Source organism: Rhyacophila brunnea, unplaced genomic scaffold (genome assembly GCF_057557595.1).
Source record: "Rhyacophila brunnea isolate RB1 unplaced genomic scaffold, BYU_Rbru_1.0 scaffold_16, whole genome shotgun sequence".
NCBI classification, from domain to species: domain Eukaryota; kingdom Metazoa; phylum Arthropoda; class Insecta; order Trichoptera; family Rhyacophilidae; genus Rhyacophila; species Rhyacophila brunnea.
Genome location: NW_028232816.1, coordinates 7,905,026 through 7,928,640, shown reverse-complemented (window position 1 = coordinate 7,928,640; position 23,615 = coordinate 7,905,026). Strand labels below are relative to the sequence as shown.

Below are 23,615 nucleotides of genomic sequence, written 5' to 3'. Positions count from 1 at the left end.
CCCTCTTACGTAAATGAGCCAGACATTTACCGGTAGCGATATGCCTACTTCCGTAATAATAATATGTTCGTCTACCCTCTACAAGTCTACGTTTCATGAGTACGCGAGCTCTGAGTAGTCTACGAGCTACGCGGCGTAGAAGCGTAGCGCTCTTTTATAAGGTAGACGGAATATTAAAAAAAATACTAATCTCCTGGATATATGTAGTTCATTTAAAGCTTTTACATTGTACAGTTACTTGGTTGTTAATTTCTAATGAATTTTGAATATAATAGAAAGTTGTATGTCACGTATTTGAAATTCAGTGTACCATGACATATTATTTACAAATATTTTTTTCAGTAACTATTTGCTTGAATCGAGAGCTATTTTCTCATCGGTCGAGTGAATGGTTAACAGCTGTCTCTCTTGGTAAAATCTGTAATCACATTATTTTTAATACAACTTTTATTAAACCACAAATTTTGACACGCAACGCGAAATTTTAAAAGTAACTTAGGTACTATATAATTCAGTCAATCTTGCCGTACTAGCAATATTTATAATATTAATTTTATCGACTGAAGGTACTTGATGGAATTTGAATTTAAATTCTAATGGATTCAAGCTCTGTGCTGTGGTTTAATAAAAGTCGTATTAAAAATAATGTGATTCCAAAATTCATATCTCGAAATATTAAAATAGGTGTATCAGGTGGAGTGTTTAGCCCGGCTGTTAAAGTTTTGAGAAAAGCAAAATCAGCATGGCTGAAGGAGGAAACAAATCACTGGTATGCAGTACGGGATAATGTAAGTCAATATCTTAAATTAATTCACTGTTTACTTGCTCGTAAACTTCATCCCATTGAATTTGATAGCTGAGATAGGGAGTTGAGATATACTGTTTCAGTAATAATCCAAGCCAAATAGGAGAAACAAGCTTATAAATTAAAGAAACTTATTTTTCTTAGAATTGACGATTTACACCTCTTGAATGTAGTATTTTTATTGTTCATAAAGAATAATGATCTATTATTATGTTTTGACGATTTATTATAATATGCTATCGAGTGTATTGTTATTAATGACTTAATGAGATAGGGTTTTTACTAATTAGGTTTTTTACTGACACTTCAACTATTCATAATTTGTTTATTGTATTTTTTGTAACTTTTAACTTGATAGGTAGGTAATGGAGTTTTTACCTACTTTATTGTATTGATTTATTATATAAGCTAGAGTGTACACGGCGCCTGAAGATGCCGAAAGGCGAAACCCGGATCGCAAAAAACGACTTAAATGTACAGAGCTTGAATCCATTAGAATTTGACATACTTGTCTTATCTCTAAAAAAAGACATTGTTATTTGACCCTACATAAATTATTTCTGGATTCATACGTGTAAAGGTAAGAGGTATCGATCTTTCACTGATCCTTGTGATCTTTACAAGTTAAAGTAAAGAAGTGACTTCATAGGATAATTTAAAATTACGTTACGTTAAACATATTCAAACTTTTAATATCACATTTTTTAGAACATTCACTGCATTTTCATCAATCATTTCAAAACTATTACAGGATCTAAGGCAGAGAATTTTTGTATAATATTTATATATTATATTGTGGTTACCTATTTACTCATCCGAGTCAGCAGTGAAATAGCACTCATACTAAGTTAGGTTAGGTTAAGAGCCAACCTTAGGTAATATTCCTATGGGACATTGGCCGTCCACGGCTAGACGCTTGCTAATACTTCCGACGTTTCCTATTGGCCGGATTTATCTCGCAAGATTTACTCGTCTATACACATCTAATACATATTTTATATAACATAACCCACCATAGATGTATGTAGTGATAGTGGCGAATAAATACTTGTATTACGACCATTTATTTATAGCAATTAGAGACAAATATAATATAACTGATTAGTTCAATTATATTTCAATTTCTTACAGGTAAAACTAGATACGTCTGCCTATACGATGTAAATTGTGCCAGGTCATTAATTATATGAGATTGTTCGATTGTGGTTCTCGCGTTTGCAATGTATGAAAAACGATGACGCAGTACAGTGGTAAAATAAAAAAAGTTTCCACACTTTCTCAGTGCATTGTAAGCAGGGCATTGGGTCTATTCTATACTTATCGAACACTAAAGTGATAAATAGTATCAAACTTAGGGTAGGTTTGTATCAAAATATTAGCACTTATTGTAACAATTACACGAAGCTGGTTTTTATTGTTGCAATAAGTGCCATATTTTAACAGCAGCAAGATAGGTGCTGTTAAAATATAGCACTTATTGCAACAATAAAAACCAGCTTCGTGTAATTGTTACAATAAGTGCTAATATTTTGATACAAACCTACCCTAAGTTTGATAATATTTATCACTTTATCACTTTAGCGGTCGATAAGTATAGAATAGACCCACAGATACAGTTTTCAAAGCGATAAAGGGTCGTGAGTGCGACACAAAAACAGTGTCTTAATTTAGGGTTCAGTTATTTATTTATTTGACAACAAATAATTATTCTAATGGGTTTAAGTTTTGTACTATTCCATTTGAGTCGTTCTTTGCGACCCGGGTTTCGCCTTTCGGCATCTTCAGGCACTATGTATACTCACCAAAGGCAAACATACACTGACAACGAATACGTTTAATTCTAGCTTATATAATGAATCAATACAATAATGTAGGAAACTCCATTACATACCTATCAGTCAAGGGTCAACAATAAAAAATACAAGAAACAAATTATGAATAGTTGAAGTGTTAGTAAAAAACCTAATTAGTAAAAACCCCTATCTTATTAATAATAATACACTCAATAATCATATTATAATAAATCGTCTAAGCCTAATAGTAGATCATTAGTACTTATAAACAATAAAGATACTACACTCAAGAGGTGTAAATCATCAATTCTAGGAACGATGGTAACGTATTGGAAATTAATAACTAATGTTAACTAATGAGATATATATAATAATATTTTTTTTTAAATATAGGTACCTACGTATAAACTCAGTAATGTATATTTATATACACGTATACATACCTAAATCCACATCCATACATTCTCACACATATATAGGTACTTAAACACAAATGTTGCATATCAATACCATTGACCATTTATAGTGTCGCTTAAACTTAAATCCTTTAGAATTTAAATTCAAATTCCATCAAGTAGGTACCTTCGGTCAATACTATTAATATTACAAATAATTATATTTAAAATTTGATAGTGCGTCTTTATTACAGTTATTATAGTTTACCGCATCTGTTAAATTTATAATAAACAAAGATTACCACCCATTCCAGCATGTTACGCGATAAGCCTGTTGACTAGATGAGATTTACTTTACATACTCTTTATCTATATGTGTAGATATACTTTGGTTAAAAGAAAATAGTTATACCTACGGAATAGTAGAAATCTATATTCAGTTATAATTTACCTTGAGAAATCGTTGAACAATTGAAACTATCCGTTAGTATATTAAACTAAAAATTATGGAAAATGTACGATAAATATAACTTATATATTAAAGTATTTGTTTTTAATAATATTTTTTACTCATTTGCTCAATTCAATCTCTGGAATAAAATTATGTGAAAAAAACAACCGTGCTTACTGACTAAGGTCGTATATATTAGTATTATAATCGAAAAATAAACAAGATAAGTTAGCAGAGCTTTGAACTAGTATATTATATAGTTAGCGCTGAGATCAAATCCTGACATAATCATTCAGCCATAATATATTCTATTCATCAACGGAACTGTGCACATGAGTTCAAATTACTTACATACATGTTCATCTAAATATAATATACGTATCTACTTTAATCACCCATTGAAAATCTGAACCTATATGGATGAGCCACTATACACTGAGAAGTATATTGCACATGCATGAAAAGTGCACTTATTCGATGGTGAAGTTAGTTGCACTCGCCCTCTTCGAATACTATCATGCTCTACGTTCAGAAGACCTAACTCAGGTGTACATAACTATTTTCATAATGTTATTTTAAAATTTTGTTTATAAAACGTATGGCAATTCTCGGATGCCTATATGGCCTATGTTATAGAAAATTTCAGTAAAAAAGTATTTTCTACTGTTTAAAGTATCAGTCATCAATAAATTATTATAGTTTTTTGCATAATTTAATACTTATTAATAATTATTCAATCAAAGAAATCACGATTAACAAAAGATGTTTGATCTCAGAACAATGAACATTTCTTAACTAATATTAGAGTTAATTTGAACCAATTCCACAAGTCTTGCCCACTTATGTCGGGGAAGGCTCTCGGGGATCTCTCTACCTAGACCATTTTATCCACCTTCCAGGAAACCTTTCTTTTAATCTTTATATTTTATACACGCTTATAGTTGTATCCGTTAACAATGTCGCGATAAACTGGCGAAACTTGCAGAATGTTAATAAATTAGTGTCCGGAAACTTGTACGTATGCAGTTCGCCGTATCACACTTCACCGTGAAATGTTGTATCGGAAATATATGGCCGTATATTAAAGACCGTCCAACCTCTTTGGGTCGTATAGTACTGACATGAAATTCATGTCTAAATAAAACACGGTTCTTGTCGGTTTACACTTTACAGGAAGCCAAATTGAAAATAGCCGATATACTGGATTATTTGTTAGGTTAGGTTTTCATTCTTGAATTTATGAATTTTGCCAAAATCAGCTATGAAATTTGAATTATTCATATTGAATCTAAAAAAATTGGGGACCGTAAAGTATACGGTCATCTCTTTCCGATATAAAGCCCACGGTGAATTATGCGACGGTGAAATGTTTTACGTACAACTTACATGTAACCTAATAAATTATGTTGATTTAAGGCATACTTTTTTATTTGGTCTAATTCAAGTAAACTTGTGCCTGTTGGCGACCGCTTTTCTAATTCAATCGGTCTTTCAAAAATGCAGCGGTCGGGCAGAGAGCAAGTCTTTGGAAAAGTTGAAGAGGCTGAATATTTCAAGGGATTTTCAGTAGGCTCGATCCGAACTCTTATATATATAGGAATTATGCTAAGACCTATATTATTTGGAAGGATGGAAATACCATGTACATATTATGAGTAGGTACTTGCACTATGTTCGGTTACCTCGTGGACGTGGCAAATCATGTATATATCATATTCATCACCTGGTTCTATTCACTGCCGGATATAGGTATCTCCAAACTTATTCCTTCACTCTCGGCCTTATGTGTTACAAATTCAACATCAAATTCATTTATTTACAACTTTTCAAATTACAAATTCAAGACGTTTGCATATAAAATAACGACCATCTAATCCTCACGTAGGTGGAATATATCAATATTCGAAGCGATTTTGTTGAACACGATTAAAGTCCGCCCAATTGGCATTAGGTACATATCAATGGCAGGTTAGTTCTACACCTTGGGAGAACAAATGGCAGAGATCGCATTTACATCAAGTATACGATGGAAAGAGTACGTAGCCAAATACAGATATATTCCGTAGAAAATAATTATTTCGTCGATCCAGCGCCTTTTCCGTTCACATTTCGGATGTTTTATACATCTCGAGTACAACTGGATGATTATATTTGTACAACGATTGTCTCATCTGCGATTAATCCAGTCTTTTAACGTCTGAAGGTTTTTCTAACAAACTATTACATTGTATACCTACATTAATTGTTTGTTCCGCAATGCAATCGTTCAGTTTTTTCGTCCATAATTGTTATGCCCAGCATGCACTTCTTACCACGTAATCTAAGTTTCTGGATCTCTCTTTTACTAGTGACAATGTTTCGCACGTACCTATATAACTAAGGAACACTGCATTTTTTTCTTATTGTGAGGTGACTTGCAGACATTACTCAGGCAGCTAAACGCCCAGCCTTTTTTTTTACGAAATTTCATAATAATATATACATCTATCTGTAGATATTTGTTACACCAGACAGGTTTAATTCTTCACCTGTTAGTGATGAGGAGCTTTTCTTGCTTATATGAACATAGTTAAACATACTTCGTTCTTGTCAGCCCACTTTGCTTCAGCAAATTTCTGCATTCTGCTTTGGAGGTTTTCCAAGTTTTTTTGTAACATGTATGTATCTATAGAAAATTTCTAGTTAAAATACTATTTAAATTTTATGAAAATCTGCTCCGCAAGCTATGTCCACATTCTGTGTCAATATTATGCATGAGAAGTTGTCGACTTGATCTTTAAAATGATTGTTAATAATAGCCGGCCATTTTATGTGGCTCACAGTAAAATGGCGTCTGAAATGGCGGCTATTCCGGATTTATGACCTTCTTCAGAGGCGTTCAATTATTATCTTTAAATCGTAAAGCCAAGCATCGACATCGAAACATTTATGTTGTAGTATTTACTTAGGCTTATTTTTTTTACAGATACACTATGACAAGTATTAATAATAAATCGTTTTCTATAATTTGTTGATTTCTCTAATTTAGATTTGCTATTTAAACAAATGTATGGATACACGTGCTTTGAATACACTAATATATTATGGTGACTTTACTCGTATTTAATCGATGAAGTTATTGTGTATTATTACTATTTACTGTTGTTTGTATTGTATTGTTTATTGTTTACTGTTTACTGTATATTCTCGCACTTTGTCCATTAACTGTAACTTCGTGATATTCCAATTTACAACATAACTAGTAGATAGCACATAATATTATTTAGCTTGTATTCCTTCATGCCTGAAGGCAACACCCAGGATTTGAATATATTTTTAGTAAAAATATACTACTCTGCAAAACTTTTTTTTTTTTTAATAATTTCATTACTTAGTATTCGGACTTATATCATTCACTATCCATGTGAATGCTCTTTTCGCTTAAGGCTATACCTTAGTTGAGGCATGGTCTAAAAAAATCGTGGCTAGACGATGCGATGATTGTGCAAATGACGCGTGCCGAAACAAATATAATTTGTCATATAAATCCAATATGCGTCCATTTAATGTTCTGTTTATTGTTCTATTAGTTACAATACTAATATATTCATTGACATGTTTTCTTTTTCAAGTAAATGGGTAACGTTTTTTAGTCATCTTTACACGATTGAAGAATTAATACCCCCGTCGCCATCACTAAACAAATTGACGTGTTCACAGCTCGACGTTCGCTCTCCGAATACCAGCGAGTCCAAAATTTCGTCGCACCTATAGTTTAAAATTATTTCCCGTTTCACTGAAGTTCCGTCTTAAGTTTAGGATATTGATCCGTCAATGCTTCGCTATGCCTTATTTCCTGACAACATGGATTGTTTTCTGACGATTTTTTTATTAAGTAAATTATGTATTTTTAATCGTGACCATATAACAGTCTTAAATCATACAAAAATACTGTATCTTACTATTCAACACACCCCGTACAACATTCGGTCTTAATCGGGGTATCACGAGGCGCACTAAATCATATTTAGTATCCACTAGTTCTCACTACCTACGTATGAAAAGCGTTCGGATCTATGAATTGAATAATTACGATGAAAATACGTACCAACTAAATGATAGTAGGTACTGCGAGTATCGGACGTAGGTACTTAGGATGGACCTTCATCCAGTAATAACCTATTTAGTGTAGTAGTACCTTCATACTTATGGATATTTCTATAAGTAAACCACATACCAATTATTTACCTAGATTACTATATCATCACCTACACTTATTTTGGCAATAATCAAGTTGCAACGGAAAATATATTTTAAACCAAAAGTATAAATAGAATCCTCCCTTATTTTCTTTAAAAGGCTCTGTTCGCCCTTGCGGTCTCGAGACAGTGCGTTTCATTTTCTTTCTACAACATTTAATCCATTGATACCCTTCACAATAAAGTTGGGATCGGAACAAAAAGGTCAAACGAATTTGTGAAGAACTTTCACAAACATTTTAAATTTTATAACTAATGTCATACCGACGCCACTGGGATAACTTTTGTCGGAGAGTGTTTTATGCATTTATTGATTGAAACGTCATAAATGAATTATTATATACCTACAATATTCAGTCTACCTTTGTTGAGTTGCTCTAGTAATCCATTGAGAAGAATAAATTTATTAATTTAATGTAGAATACGATTTATATTGAATTTACAATAAAGGCATTTTATGTACGATAGGAATGAAATGCAAAATACTGTAATAAACATTATATTATGTAGATCACTTGTTCTCAAACTTTCTTTTGTAACTTTTGTATTTTGTTTATAAATAACATTAAAGAAATGTAAACATTCTGGTCATTAATAATACTAAATACGGACTGAGACTGACGAAATAACATGTAAATATGTCAGACGCAAGAATTGAAGTCGCAAGTTGAAAAGTAGACATTATTTATTTGTCCACGACGAGCGCTTTATTTAGATATCTACCGGTAATATTTAATTTCATAAAATATTTCTTGATACAAATAATGATTATACGAAAATTTTTAATTTTTGACCATGTTGCTATTTGTTTTGTCGGCTACTCGCTGTGGACCGGTAACTATTAGCCCACGCACCCTCATTTGGTTACCGCTGAGTTAGTTTATCAGCGTAAAATTGTATTTTTAGCACTACTGAAGTATGTATTTTCTAATCTCAGACTGATGACGTCTATTCTAAACATGTCGCCAGCATTATCTTAAAATGTATTGTTCATTCGCAGAAAAGCGCCGTCGCCTTCGTGGCGCAATAGGTAGCGCGTTCGGCTGTTAACCGAAAGGTTGGTGGTTTGAGCCCACCCGGGGGCGAATATTTTTTTACATCTTTAAAGAATTTTAATTACTATTATCAATGCCTTCTTGATGCTAATTTGTCATTCGATATAAAATTGTTTTTACGATACCGTTAAAAGTAGACATTTTAATAAATTGTGCTATTATTTTAATGTTATTTTTAAACTTTTCAAGTCTAAACAAATTAAAATAATGGAATAAATAATCAAAAACTAATTTAAAAAACAGATATTTACTTCCTACTAGGTATGCGGTTCACTTTGATTAATTTATGTTTTTTACCTGATGAAACTTTAGTTTGCAAAGTACTTCAAAAACAAATATTGGTATTTTCAATTGTTAAACTATTTTTATTTCATGAATAAGTGAACAGAGTGCAACACTCATTGCTCAGAATCCGATTGATGCCGGTTCATTTCACGTTCGGTACAAATATTTTCCAAAAATATGTTTCCTGATAGGCACCTACTTATGTTTCTGGGTTTTCCAAAATATGCATGTTTAATAATCCTTTAAGTATCCAATAATTATTATGTGGATACTTTCATTCCAATCATTCCGGATAAATCAAGATATGCTGTGCGTCATTTTTACTATAATTTAATCATTGAACATACATAATTTTTAAGAACACTTCTGAGAAAATATATTATAACCAATAGAAAAAATCTTTTTTTGAAAAAAGTAAGCCACCTCGGAAGGGAATCGAACTCTGCATCTCTTGGGTTAACGACCCGTCCGCGCATTTATCCTTTATGCTACTTGGCGACGTACTAATTGCGACAAATTTTATCGGCCTTTTTAATAATTAGTTAGCGGTTAGTAATTAAAGTAGTAGGTACCTACTTTGATTTAATAAACAAAAATCTATTGTCAAAGTAGCTTGATTTCGAAGAGAGCTGATGAGCAGGTATTAAAAAGGCCAATAGTTAAAATTTGTCGTAATTAGTACGTCGCCTTGTAGCATAGAGGATAAATGCGCGGACGGGGCGTAAACCCAGGAGATGCAGAGTTCGATTCCCTGCCGGGGTGGCTTACTTTTTTCAAAAAAAGATTTTTTCTATTGGTTATAATATATTTTCTCAGAAGTGTTTTTCAAAATAATGTGTGTTCAATAATTAGAATGGTACATTCTTAAATCTTGTGAATTATTAGTTGAATAAAAGAAATAGTTAATTATAATTTAATCGTTTTCTCATTTAATTTCTTATGCTGAGCCTTCATAAATAGGTATAGATATTATTTCTTTTGCCTAGTTTTGCTTTGATCAACATGCTTTAGTAAGAAAATATATGAAGAGAACACTATTGGTGCACTTGAAGACCTTGCATAAAAAAACTCTTTTGTTTGGGACAGTTGGGATGTCTATCCTTTAGTTTTATGTTAAATTTTCAGGTGGAATGGAATCAAATACTTGTATCAGTTGCAGTAATTTTGTAGTAATCACCTAGCGGCAAATGTCGAAATAGACCGAATAGAGTAGGTAACGTAAAAGTAAATCAAATTTCTGACCTCATCAATACTTTTCCCCGCCGTTGTTACTTCTCATCCGATTTAAATATTACAATATTGCACGTACTTTACCTTGAAAGACACGAGACTGATATGTACTCCAAAAATCAGGGCTGATAGAGGTTTATAAACTCCAAAATATACTAAGGATCATGGCCCCCACATCCTGAAGCGGGCCCCCGGGCTAGGATGTTTGGCGGGCCCCCCTACCCATCACTAAGGGTAAAGGCAGTGTGACGCGTTATATTACCGTTTTCCATGGTGTACGCGGTACAATTGAGGTGTATTTTTAGCGATTTTTTGTATTTTTAATATGTACATCCATTTGAATTATGGAGTTCTCGAGTATCGGCACACAGTTAAAAATTGTATCGTACAATCAAATATTTTCATTATTAATAATTCTTCTTCTTCTTTGCCCATATCCGCCCCTTAGCTGGAGCATATGGACACCACGCGGCGCCTCCAAGAATCCCTGTCGCTCGCCAGTCTTCTTGCTTCGTTCCAGGTCAAACCAGCATCCCGTAGGTCCGCCGTATACACTCTGTAGATTGTATTTAGCGGCCGTCCAGGACGCCGGAATCCGGTCGGCTGGAAGAACAGGCAAGCCAGGTTAAAGTTCTCTTTTGGCATCCGCAGCACGTGGCCGAGCCAGGTCCAACGTCGCCTCTTCACTTTCAGTGTGATGAGAGGCTGCTTGGTACGTTCTCTTATCTCCTCGTTGCTCTTAAAGTCATACCACCGCACACCCAGTATTCGTCGCAAACATCTGTTTTCGAAGCTCAGTATACGGTTGCTCTGAGCCTTCGTAAGGTGCCATGATTCGCTACCGTAAAGCAGCACCGTCAGAATGCAAGCGACGAATAGGCAGCATTTGGTTTTGACCGAGTACAATCGTGAGTCCCAGACATTTCGCATCGAGTTGAATGTTGCTCCAGCCATTCCCATTCGGATAGCGAGCTCTTTCTGCAAAATGCCATCTCCCGTGATGTGTACCCCCAGATACTTGAAGCTGTCGACGCTCTCGATGCTTTGTCCATCGCTAATCAGAGGGAAATCTGGATCAGAACAGGTGCTATTGCACAAAACGTTGGTTTTCTTCGCGTTGATTTTCAAACCAACGCGAGAGGAGTTGTTATGCAACCTGTCGATTGTCTCTTGAATGCCCTAGATTGAGTTGTCGAATAGGACAGCATCATCGGCGTATTCCAGGTCGCATAGCTTCACCGTGGGGGTAACAGGTATGCCTCGGTCGGGTGGTATTGACTTCCGTAGTATGAAGTCAAAGAGAATGATAAAGAGAAACGGTGCAAGGACACAACCCTGTCTGACTCCGGTCGTGACCCCGAACCATTCCGTGACAGTGTCTCCAATTCTGATACAGCATTCGCTATTCTCGTGCAGGCTTTTGATTATGGCAATGATCTTGGGAGGGATCCCGTATGCTCCCAGTATCATCCAGAGGGAGGGGCGGTGCGGACTGTCGAAAGCCTTCTCATAATCCACAAAGCAGCAAGCCATCGGACTGTTCAACTCATGGCTCTGCTGGAGAAGACATCGAAGGTTGTGGATTTGGTCTGCACACGCTCGACCAGGTAGAAACCCGGCTTGGTTTTTCCTGAGGACGTGCATTATTGGGTCCCTTATTCTCATCAAAATGATGTTTGCCAAAATCTTTCCCGAAACACTGAGTAGCGTAATGCCTCGGTAATTGTCGCAGCTTAGAGGGTCACCTTTTTTAAGAAGTGTGATAATTTCACCGTTCACCCAGTCCCTTGGGCAGCGCTCTTCTTCCCACACCTTTGTCATCAGATGAAACATAGGGTGCAGGATTGCGCTCAAGCTGTACTTGAGGAATTCAGGATGAATCCCGTCTCCCCCCGGTGCCTTTCCGTTCTTGAGCCTTTTCACAGCCGATTTTATCTCGGTGTGCGTGGGCAGGCAATCGGAAATGTCGGTCGCTCGGGGAATGTCCAGAAGTAAAGCTTCCGCAGATATGTCAAAGGGTTTCAAAGGGGGTGGGCGGTTCAGCACTCCGCAGAAATGATTCTTCCAAATCTTCTTGACGCATTCTGCGTCGGACTCTATTGCTCCACTGGGACCACGAATGGCTCCGGGAGTCGGTGGTCGCCTGCCGCAGACTTCACGGGTGATTCGAAAGAGTTTCCTGGTGTCATTTCTGCTTGCTGTCTCCTCTGCCGCTTCAATTTGCCGGTTCATAAAATTGCGCTTGTCCAACCGCACGGATCGTTTGACTACCCTGTCTTGGGTCTGGTAGTCAGTCCGGCGGTCCTCGGTTCGGTCGGGGTCTCTCTCCTCGTCTCTCAGGGCTTTCAGCCTGGCTCGTTCACCAATTTCAACCCACGTTTCATCAGACATCCACTTTGGCTGCTCACTCCTTCTGGTACCAAGGACGGTACGAGCCGACGACACAATCGCACTCTTTATGAGGCTCCAGTCCGCCTCAATGAGGTCGGATTCAGATTTGTGCCCCTCGTAGATACGATCTACACTATCTCGTACAGCAGTTTCGAAGTCGGTCCGAATTCTTCGGCGTCGGAGCTTCTCAACGTCAATTCGTTCGCGCTTTGGAGGCCTCGCCTGGCGACTGAGTTTTACTCGGATGTTTCCAATAAGTAACTCATGATCGCTATGGATATCGGCGCCTCTGTAAGTACGCACGTTGAGAAGTTCCTTTCGGTGCTTCAAGCTGTACAAGAAGTGGTCAATCTGCGTCCTCGTGCGTCCATCAGGAGACGTCCACGTATATTTGTGAATGTCTTTGTGGGGAAAAACAGTGCCTCCGATTGCAAGCTCGTTCAGAGTGACGAATTCTACGAGCCGCTCACCATTATCGTTGGGGTCACCGAGGCCGTGTCGTCCCATCACCGTGGGGCCAAGCACCGGGTCTGCTCCTACTCTCGCATTATAATCCCCCATTACAATCACGCGGTCTCTTCGGGGGATGGCGGAGACTGCCGCGTGGAGAGAATCGTAAAAAGCATCCTTTGTCTGCGCGTCGGCATCCTCAGTAGGGGCGTAGCACTGAAAGACGGTCAATGACCTACCAGGCGTCTTGAAGGAGGCACGTATCAGTCTCTCCGAGATTGGTTCCCATTTCCCGGGCCAACGGGCCGCTCTCTTTGACATCATTACTGCCACTCCCTGGCGATGGTATTGCTCCTGACCTGAGTAGACAATAGAGTAACCCTCAATCAACTTTCTCCCGGCTCCTTTCCAGCGCACTTCGCTCAGCCCTAGGATGTCCACACCATAGGTGTGCATGATGCGTGTGGCGTGCAGGTCCTTTCCGGGGGTACGCAGGGTGCGAACATTATATGTCCCAATGCGCATACTCGAGTTGTTAGAGAGGATTACTCTACCTGTTTCATTGTCCATTTCCATGCAAGGTCGTCGTTTTACAGAGCCGGTTGTCGTCCGAGGCTGCTGTGTAGGTGTTTTGTTAATCTGTTTCGTTTAAGGAGGCAAGGTGATTAGCCCAGCGCTCCCGAGGCCTGAGCCACGAGGGCCCTGAAGGTCGGCTCGACCAGGTTTTTCTGTCGGGGATTTCCTTCCCTTAGCCAGAAGGCCAGTTTTATGGCGCCGGTCACTCGCCCTTCGCCCCCTGCTGTTAGCTACAGCGTACGCTGCATTGCCCGGAGGTCGCCACCTCGAGGCCAGCAGATGGGACTTGCTGGCAGTTTGGCATTTCCCAACTTTTGCTATGAACACATCTACTGGCGTCAATGTGTCCACTTGGGGCCGACCAGCCGTTGACCGCCTAATAATTATTGCAGTAAAATAGCGCCGCAGGCGACTTTTTTTACTATTAGAGCAAATTTGTGGTCTGTGTTTGTCTCACTCATCTGGTCGACTCGTCACGCCGGGCCCTTCCTGAGCCCGGGCCCCTAGGCTAGAGCCCTGTCAGCCCCCCACCTTGTGGGGGCCATGCTGAGGATGCTACCTTTGTCAATGAAGATGAATAACAATAATTAGGGCATGTTTTTATTATTTTGGAGCAATAAAGATCTAGATCCACAACTGTTTTTTTTTTATTTTTTTTGTTATTCTAATTTAAAATTTTAGAAAATTTTATACTTATACCATGTATCAGTCCCTTAATTATTAAATAAAATAGAAAATAAATACAGGATTTTTTTTAAAATTTTTAAATCACTTTTCATTGATTTCCTGATGAACGTAGATCGCTTTTGATACAAGGTCTCCATTTGTTAGAACAGACATATTATATTAATTGTGTACTAGCATCCTATTCAAAAAGGTACTTAGTTCATTTTACCATGCTCTTAGTTATCTGGCTCTTTCACGATATGTCCTGCTTTCAGCGTAGAAAATACGTCTGTGAAATGCAACGCAGTGTAAGTAAAGCTAACTGCTTCCTGCGGAAAATACTTCACTTTGGAAAATCTCCTTCAATTTAACGCCGCACTCTCGCCGCAAATACCCATTCTACCGGACAAAATAAAATTGTGTCTTTTAAGGGTGGTTTTATTTTTCTGGTCAATGTTGTCTTGTTTCGCATTGTTTTTTTTGTTACAGTCTTATCATATCAACGTTTGGAAAATAGATTCTGATAAGCAGTAGAAAATAGTATCAAGGTTATTACTATAACTGTTATTAGTATTGCTCTACCCACAAAGATGTTGAATAAAACCTTATTATATCTACATTTATATAGAATCTTATGTACCTGTCCCTGTGAAAGTGAAGCTGAAAAATGGATCCCTGTTCTACGAACATTCATACAAACTCTGAAAAGTCAGAATGTCATTAGGCCCCCATAGACGGACAGTTCTCGTAGCAGTTTGAACATGGCACAGACAATAACTGTTCAATAACTGTACGTTAGTAGACACACCACAGATCAGTTTAACTACCCCATTTAAAATCTGTCGAACTGTCAACAGACGTGCCCATATACGTACAGTTATTGTCTGTGGCAGATCAAGTGTCAAAAACTATGGAGGTTATGTTCGCCGAGATCATACACAGGGGTACCATGTGTTAAATTAGTTTTAAGTAGGGTATACTTGAACGAACGATTGATCTACGAATATTTTTACTTTGTTAGATTTATTATGATTACAATTTATTGTTTGTGTAAATATATGTCCAGATTCTTTTATTTTGAATAAATTATTCATAGTATACTTATTGTTGTTTTAATAAAATTTAATTAAGATAAAATACATACGTATTGTTTTATTTAAATCAGGGTTATATACATTAAATTTGTGTAATATGTTTTATTCAATCACCAAAACAATTTACTTATTGGTTTTGAATAATATCTATTAATTTGGTACATATTATAACATTAACTTAATACTAAATTTACGTAAGTACATATTTCTTTTGTCTAGATTTATTTTACATCAAGTTTACATTTTATTTTTTTATTTACATTTAAGTAGTGGAAAATATTGTTTGCGGTACCTAGTTGACACCACAATATTCGTAATTATATAATATGAATATCTCGCAAAAGAACTAACACGCAACAAAAATAATATACTTCTTACGAACGAACTATGACAGAACTGTCAAAATTTGCCGCCAAATCGCGCCAGCTACTCCTACTTTACGTTACCAGCATCTAACGTCAAACGAGAACTTTCGGCTAGTTGAAATTCCAACAGTTTTACAAAAACACGGGAGTGGGGGGTCGCTGGCAGTTTGAACATGGCACATATCTGAAAGGTCGAAAAGTGTCCGTCTATGGGCGCCGCAGATTATCTACCAAAGATAACTGTATAGTTATTAACTGGCATGTTCAACCTGTTACGAGAACTGTCCGTCTGTGGCCGGCAATTCTTGTTGCATAGAAAAATGGCACTTATGACTGATGACATTTTGATCCGGAAATCACAAGACTCTATCTACGCTATCCTAATACAGATATATAACAACTGAATCTCTTAATTTTCTTCGTTGTTAAAGAGCGCGATGCTCAATCGTCTGTCATAATTACAACAAAATTACATCAAAACACTATCCAGAAAGCCTTTCATAGTTATGATCGAGTTGTCTATGGTCCACCAAATCTGCAATTGCTTCTTTCTGTTTTTCTATTGAAAATATTACCATATATAAAAATTCTCTTTTTCATAAATTAGGTAAATTATTTTGTAATTTTATTGTTAAACGATGACAAAAATATGAAAAATATACAAAATAAATTCAATAACTATAAATACACAATTAATATTTAATTAAAATGATTAAATGTCTCCGCAATTAGTGAATAATATAAGTTATTTTTTGACCCATGTTTTTCACGATACGGTAACCTTGCCGTTGAAATGTCAGATTTTGTCATTTACAATTATTACAAATATGCCATGATATGAATAATTATATAGAGTGATTAAAACTAATATTACCATGTTGGTGTGTAGGTAACTAAGTACTTATATATTTTAACTACCTATCTATTGGTTTAATATTACATAAATATCTAAATCCGAATAAGAAAAGTTAATTCATAATTCATTGACAGTGACATTTCAATTCGATAATCGGTTTTATTAAATTAAGACATGTACAGAATCAACGAAAGTAAAGGAAAATATGTCGTATTAAATGTCACGGATATTTAATAGTTGTTCAATACCCATATTGAGATCAATTGTTAAATGAATTTGAGTGTATGGGCTGTTTATAGACACGTAAATTTATTTTGACAGCAGCTGTCAGTGGTAAATGGTAATACAGAAGGGGGCGAGTTCATAACAAAAGTAGTCTATGGTTAAGGATTCCTTATCTCTATAATCTATGGTTAACAGATGGATTTCGGCTATTTACCAATTTTACTGTAAGTTTGTGGTAAGTACGAATTGAGCATTACGCCCAAAGGCTCTAATATCTAATATATAGGTGGGGGATGATTGGAGGGGCATGATCTTGTTCCTAGACTCTGAATTGTGACAGGACAGACCACGATTATTATTGCGTAGGTATACATACATGCATCTAAATACACGGAACTATTACTGGTTTAGATGAACAATCACAAAAATCACATATGAATTACGCATATAATACAATTTTTTTTATAAAACGACGTACCTATATGCACAATAGTTTATAACCGCCGTATTAAAATGTGTATTTTTTTTCTTTGCCTACAAATCCAATCACACTAGAGAATCGTGATAAACTGTTGTCCTTAATAAAGTTCATATGGATCTGTCTTGTAATGGGTTTGGACTATTATAAAACCGTTAAAGTGTCAAAAGCGAGTCTGAAAGCTACGTACACAATATTTGTATTAGACACGTATGCAATTATTCCATTCAGTTTCCAGTTTTCGCAAAGTGGTTTTTGTCAGTGCTATATTATTATAACAACAATAAAATATTACAAGTCACCACTTGAATAACATTTTCAACGCTATTTTTCCATCGACAGGACGTACCAATTTTTAACTTTGCCTTTTTCACCTCGGAGTGCTTCATTTCCGATTGGAAATAAAATCAGGGCCGGATGCAGCTTGTACTTACTGCAATTTGCATATTTTTATTCTGGTTTCCTCTATTTCAAATAACTCGATATTTTTTTTTTGCAATCAATTTACAAACAAACTTATAGGAAAGGTATGTTTAGACATTTATTATTTGGATCATAATATATGGACGCATTTATTGACTGGACTGAAATAACTGTGTACGTTTCTTATATGTAGGTTTATTATATTAGTCTACTTTATAATAGTATATATTTTTAATATGTAGTAATAAATCATGTAATATTCGTATTGTTTGTAAGTAATATTTAAGTATGTGTGGTCATTTATAATGCATTACTTCTCAATCTCAAATTGAGCTTCCATAAAGGTAGCCGTAAATTATGTCAGTATTTAAAAAAAAATATATATTCCTTACAAATATTCTTGTCCTTAATAAAAAAACCGCACAATTAACTAACACAGTGTCTAATAGTTTCGCATTTTGCAATGCAGAGCTTCCTTTTTTATATATACTTAAATGTTATAGTAGGTATAACAAGAAAATAAATTCGGGTTTTATATCAATATATGTATACTTTTAGTTTTCATGTTAAAAAACAATATTAGATTAATAGAGTTTAATATTGGCCCGCACCTTTCCATCATCCTTCCAATTTATTTTACCAAACATCAGTGCCGTGTTCTCAGATCGTGGTATCGTAGATGGTGGGGTAAGAGAAATTGCATCCCCGACGACCCAACTGACCAAATTATGGGAAAGACCAACCTTCTTAAGATCTAACCTCTTTTCATTTACAAGTTATGCAAATTTGTTTTATGTAGGTATAGTAAAAAATTCAAGCGATTTTGTTTTGTGTTTGTTATTATTAACTGTCAAACCATGCTTACCGATACCACATATTTTTAAAAATACTTAATTGTTTATCCATAGTTTAGTTAGATAGTTCAATGTTGAAGATTCAATACCTACTCGCGATCAAGTACATTTATAAAGTTTTCTGTGTTTTAAATTTAAATTTTTAATAATTAATGATAATTGACCTACACACAATTCTTTTTAGATAGCTTTTTTTACAAATTCAGTAGGGCGTGTAATGAAAAAGTTACAGAAGCATTTGTGTAATGCAACCGCTGCTGTAAGTTTACATCTTTTCAAAGCTCAAAAGCCAAGAAGCTATAAAATTACTCTTTACTTTCTTATCTCCACCAAAGCTTTGTCACGTGAATTCTATTTTAACGCCGGAGAAGTGATACAAAACTCTGAACTTTGAACATTCAAGGTAAAGTTTTGAGGATAAGTAAATAATAAAATTAATAGGTATCAACTATTGAAAGGTTAGACTTTGGAGTGATTTTAGTGTATGCAAGTTACCTAACTGATACATTTTAACCATTGGGTATATATTTTTTTTTTGTAATCTGTTGAATTCATCTTTCAAATTTTGAATGAACTATGCGAATTTAAGTGAAGTCAATATAATAATATTTAATACGGATACTTTTTATAAATTTAATCCATACAGAACTGACGGCACAGCTGTTGTGTCGGCATTAGATGACCATTCGATATAATTAGCATGTTATTTAAATGTGGTAATTCAATCACAAAAAAATAGTAATTAAATATTCCGCAGTGAATGAGTAGTAGACACCACTGATGCATCCATCAAGGAAACGTGGTCATCTACCACAGTGACTATTTTCTATGGGTTTGTCATTAAATATATATTATATTGTTACATAGTGCATCTCATTCTCAATAATAAGAATATCGATTTACTGAAAAAATATATCTCTCAACGAAGGTACTTGTCACCTTCTCTTCTATCATCATTATCAACATCAGCTTAGATTAAGCCACTGCTGGATGAAGGAGTTTACAAGCTCATTCCATTACATTCGAACCTGTGCCGTATATAACCGTCACCACGTACCTACATCAAAAATATCATTTTATCGGTCCAGCGGCCTTTCGGCTTGCTATTCGGTCGAGTACTTTAATATGAAATAAGTTAAGAAAAGATAATAAGACCAATGTTAACTCACCAATGAATGATGCTCGCACTCCTGCGGCAGGGTGTAAACCGGCCTCGAAGAAAGCGTCGTGTGTGACGATGCGCTGGTTGGAGGTCTCCGCGACTTTCCTCTGGCAGTCCTGCTGCAGCAGTAGCATGCGGCGCAGACAGCAGCCATCAAACCCCCAAGAACAGCACTGAAAAATAAATAATTTAATGAAATCAGAAAAATCTAATTCACAAAGCTTTTATACTATTGTGTAGAAATTGATCTAAGCGACCCGAATATCACCGTTCTATAATATAAAGTATATCTACCGATAATTTCATAATAATCAACAACCAGGCAACGGGAATTTCGTGCAACATTTTGTCCTATATATTATTAATAATAATTACTCTTAACTATTGGGTACCTACTAATTGAAATTAAAATAGTTTCAGTAGAATTCCCCGTATAAAGTGAAAGATTACAATATTGCATGAAGTATCGAGCTTTATCGGCTAGTAATATTTTCCTTACATTGTTTTAAACTTTTCTCGTACAGCTGCGTTGCGGTTTAGTTCCCCGCAGCATCAACCATTGGTATTGGATCATCGCATATTAATTATAATTTAAAAAAAGTTGAATACCTTTCAAGTATTTTAAAATATCAAATAATATTTATCAAGTTTGGTGATGATCAGCAAACATAAAAATCATAGGAAATGGGTTGCCTTCTGAGCGAGGTTGTAACAAAGCTTAAATCTCGAGTGTAGAAAAATATAGGATACACTTAAACACGTCTTAAAGAATATGATGTTTTCAATTGGTACGCCTGTATCATAATAATATGCATCAAAGTTGTAATATTTACGGACACTTGGTGTGCCTTGAGTTCATTGTGATTTATGACGTGACCGTCATAAAGATACCGAATTCGGCTTCAAAACCGTGGTCCATTGCGACTGGCTTTTACGGTGCAATCGTATTAATCCCTTCTGTGATTATGAAATTGTGTCATAGGTTTTCAGTATATTCTACTATCTGTCTATATATTGCTGCCTTACGAATAAATAAATTAAAAAATATATAGTTTTCATGAAAACATCATACTTAGTTTGATTATTAAAATAGATAATGATATATTTAAATTTCGATAAACACGATTTCAGAACCTCCGACCGCATCAAGTAATTCATGACAAAAATCGTGACATTTTCGTCACATCGCGTTACAATAATTCGAAGTAGCTCATTCCAATAAACATATTTTACGTTAAGGGGGGACATGCTCGTCGAAGGTAAAAATTGAGTTTTTATTGTATTTTCAAACCATGATCCTGGACACTCCTTAAACGTTGTAGATAATCTATTTATATAATTTTGAAGCCTTATTATCCTTTATAGTTATTTTATACATTTAATGACTGCATGAAGTATTTTTGTTACATAAAATAGTATTCTTTTAAACCTCTCGCTCTAATGTTTTAGAATATAGTCATATTTCGGTACAGAACTGTGCAGTGGTGTTAAGATTTTTTACATTTATTAATTTTTAAACGCATTTATAAAACCATTAGTATAATTTATTACGAGATAATTTTTGTAAAATATTCACGATAAAAAATTATTTTGATAATCTCTGTGATCCCAAATTTGACAAGAATTAGGCATTTTATTATTCAAAAAATCGGCAAGATTAACACATTTGAAGATAATTCTAAAGATACTTATTATAAGCTATGTCTTTGACCATTCAAGTGTGATAAAAATCTTATGAATAATGATTGCTTTATAATAATTATTGACCTAAGAATAAGGTAGTGTTTTTTTGAAATACGCCATTTCTTTTGTCATTCCCTAGTGGTTAAGCTACAACATACGGCCGTAGCTATAAAATGACAAACTATAATTAAAGTAGGGAGTAAAATTATGTTAACGCGCGTGTTTGAACATGTACCTAACCGATTTTTTTTTTAATTTTTTTTTTAAACGGTACATGTTCAAACACGCGCGTCAATATCATTTTACTCCCTACTTCAATTATAGTTTGTCAATTTATGGCTACGGCCGTATGTTGTAGCTTAATCACTGGGGAATGACAAAAGAAATGGCGTATTTCAAAAAAACACTACCTTATTCTTAGGTCAATAATTATTATAAAGCAATCATTATTCATAAGATGTTTATCACACTTGAATGGTCAAAGACATAGCTTATAATAAATATCTTTAGAATCATCTTGAAATGTGTTAATCTTGCCGATTTTTTGAATAATAAAATGCCTAATTCTTGTCAAATTTGGGATCACAGAGATTATCAATATAATTTTTTATCGTGAATATTTTACAAAAATTATCTCGTAATAAATTATGCTAATGGTTTTATAAATGCGTTTACAAATTAATAAATGTAAAAAATCTTAACACCACTGCACAGTTATGTACCGAAATATGACTATATTCTAAAACATTAGAGCGAGAGGTTTAAAAGAATACTATTTTATGTAACAAAAATACTTTATGCAGTCATCAAATGTTTAAAATAACTATAAAGGATAATAAGGCTTCAAAATTATATAAATAGATTATCTACAACGTTTAAGGAGTGTCCAGGATCATAGTTTGAAAATACAATAAAAACTCAATTTTGACCTTCGACGAGCATGTCCCCCCTTAATACAGAATATAACAATGATTATCAAAGGTCAAATTGACTAATCTGCTGCAATGTTTAAATGTCTGGATGGAGGTATTGATCATGTCAGTTATTAGAAAAAGATTGATTCATTACAATTTAAATATTACAATTAATTTTATAGTTTTATTTCAGTAGGCTAGCATCTAAATTTCGTAAAAAGATAGTATTGAAACTATGATAACATAATGAATGCTGTTAAATAAATCCGCTCAAACTAGTCACCATGATAAATATATATTTTGTTTGCGTCTGGTGGTATTCAAGAATTTCCCAACAATGAGATATATATTTGAACAGACTCCACTGCACCCGTTCAACCCGAGTTCGTGACCTCTGGCCTTTTTACTTCGTAATATTCCCATTCTGCTTTGTCGGCGAGAATAATGCACCACGTAAAGTTTCCGCACTTCATGCAGTATCAGCCAGTAGGCGCATGAATAAGAATTAGACTCTTGAAGTTAACTTTATGCCAGGGTATATCCGTCAAACGGATACATAGCTCCTTCAGGTTAAGTTTAAGCCAATAAAACCGCTTATAATACAACCATCTATCTTTATTAATAGTCTATTATTGTTACTTAATGAGTCTTTGCTTACGTCTAACCCCACGGTGGCCGAGCGGCTTATAATGTCGTGGATCCTAGGTTGGAATCCTGGATCTGACAAACACACATATTGTTTTTCAATTTATATTTGGAGTCAGAGTTTTTGACTTGATAGTGGATGGGCAGGGTTGTACCTACGGGCATGATCACCAAGACATTAAACACGTCCTCTGGGATTGCCCGCTTATGGAAACTGAACGATCGGAGCTGTTTGCCAGGGTCCGTCCTCACACGGGCCCAATTGACCACGCAGATTTGATAGCAACCGAGGCCAACTTTGCGGCATTCGAGAAATTTGCAGCGTCGTATGGGGAGCGGGATAGTCCCGACTCCTTTGTAAACTCATCCATTTCAACTCCACTCAGTATGCAGATACATAGGGCGCTTAACGTTAGCGGACAGCAGAGCCAGTCCAAAAATATTTTTTTTCTTCCTTCCTAACTTTCTTCTTTAAGCACTACGGTGTATGATTGTAGCATCAGTCCCGTGCGGCTCCGTTTCGGGTCGGAATGAGCACTTAAAATCACATCTTTCAGACACGTCTATAGCGTTATGAAAGG

At 35.4% G+C, this 23,615-nt stretch overlaps 1 protein-coding gene and 1 non-coding gene across 4 annotated transcripts in view; both read left to right on the top strand.

Annotated features, from left to right (window-relative positions):
* Positions 1 to 23,615, top strand: part of fdl (beta acetylhexosaminidase fused lobes) — a 259,655-nt gene that overhangs the window by 149,107 nt on the left and 86,933 nt on the right. The window lies entirely within an intron of this gene.
* TRNAN-GUU (transfer RNA asparagine (anticodon GUU)) lies at positions 8,695 to 8,767 on the top strand. Its single transcript has one exon. It is a non-coding gene; the product is annotated as a tRNA-Asn (tRNA).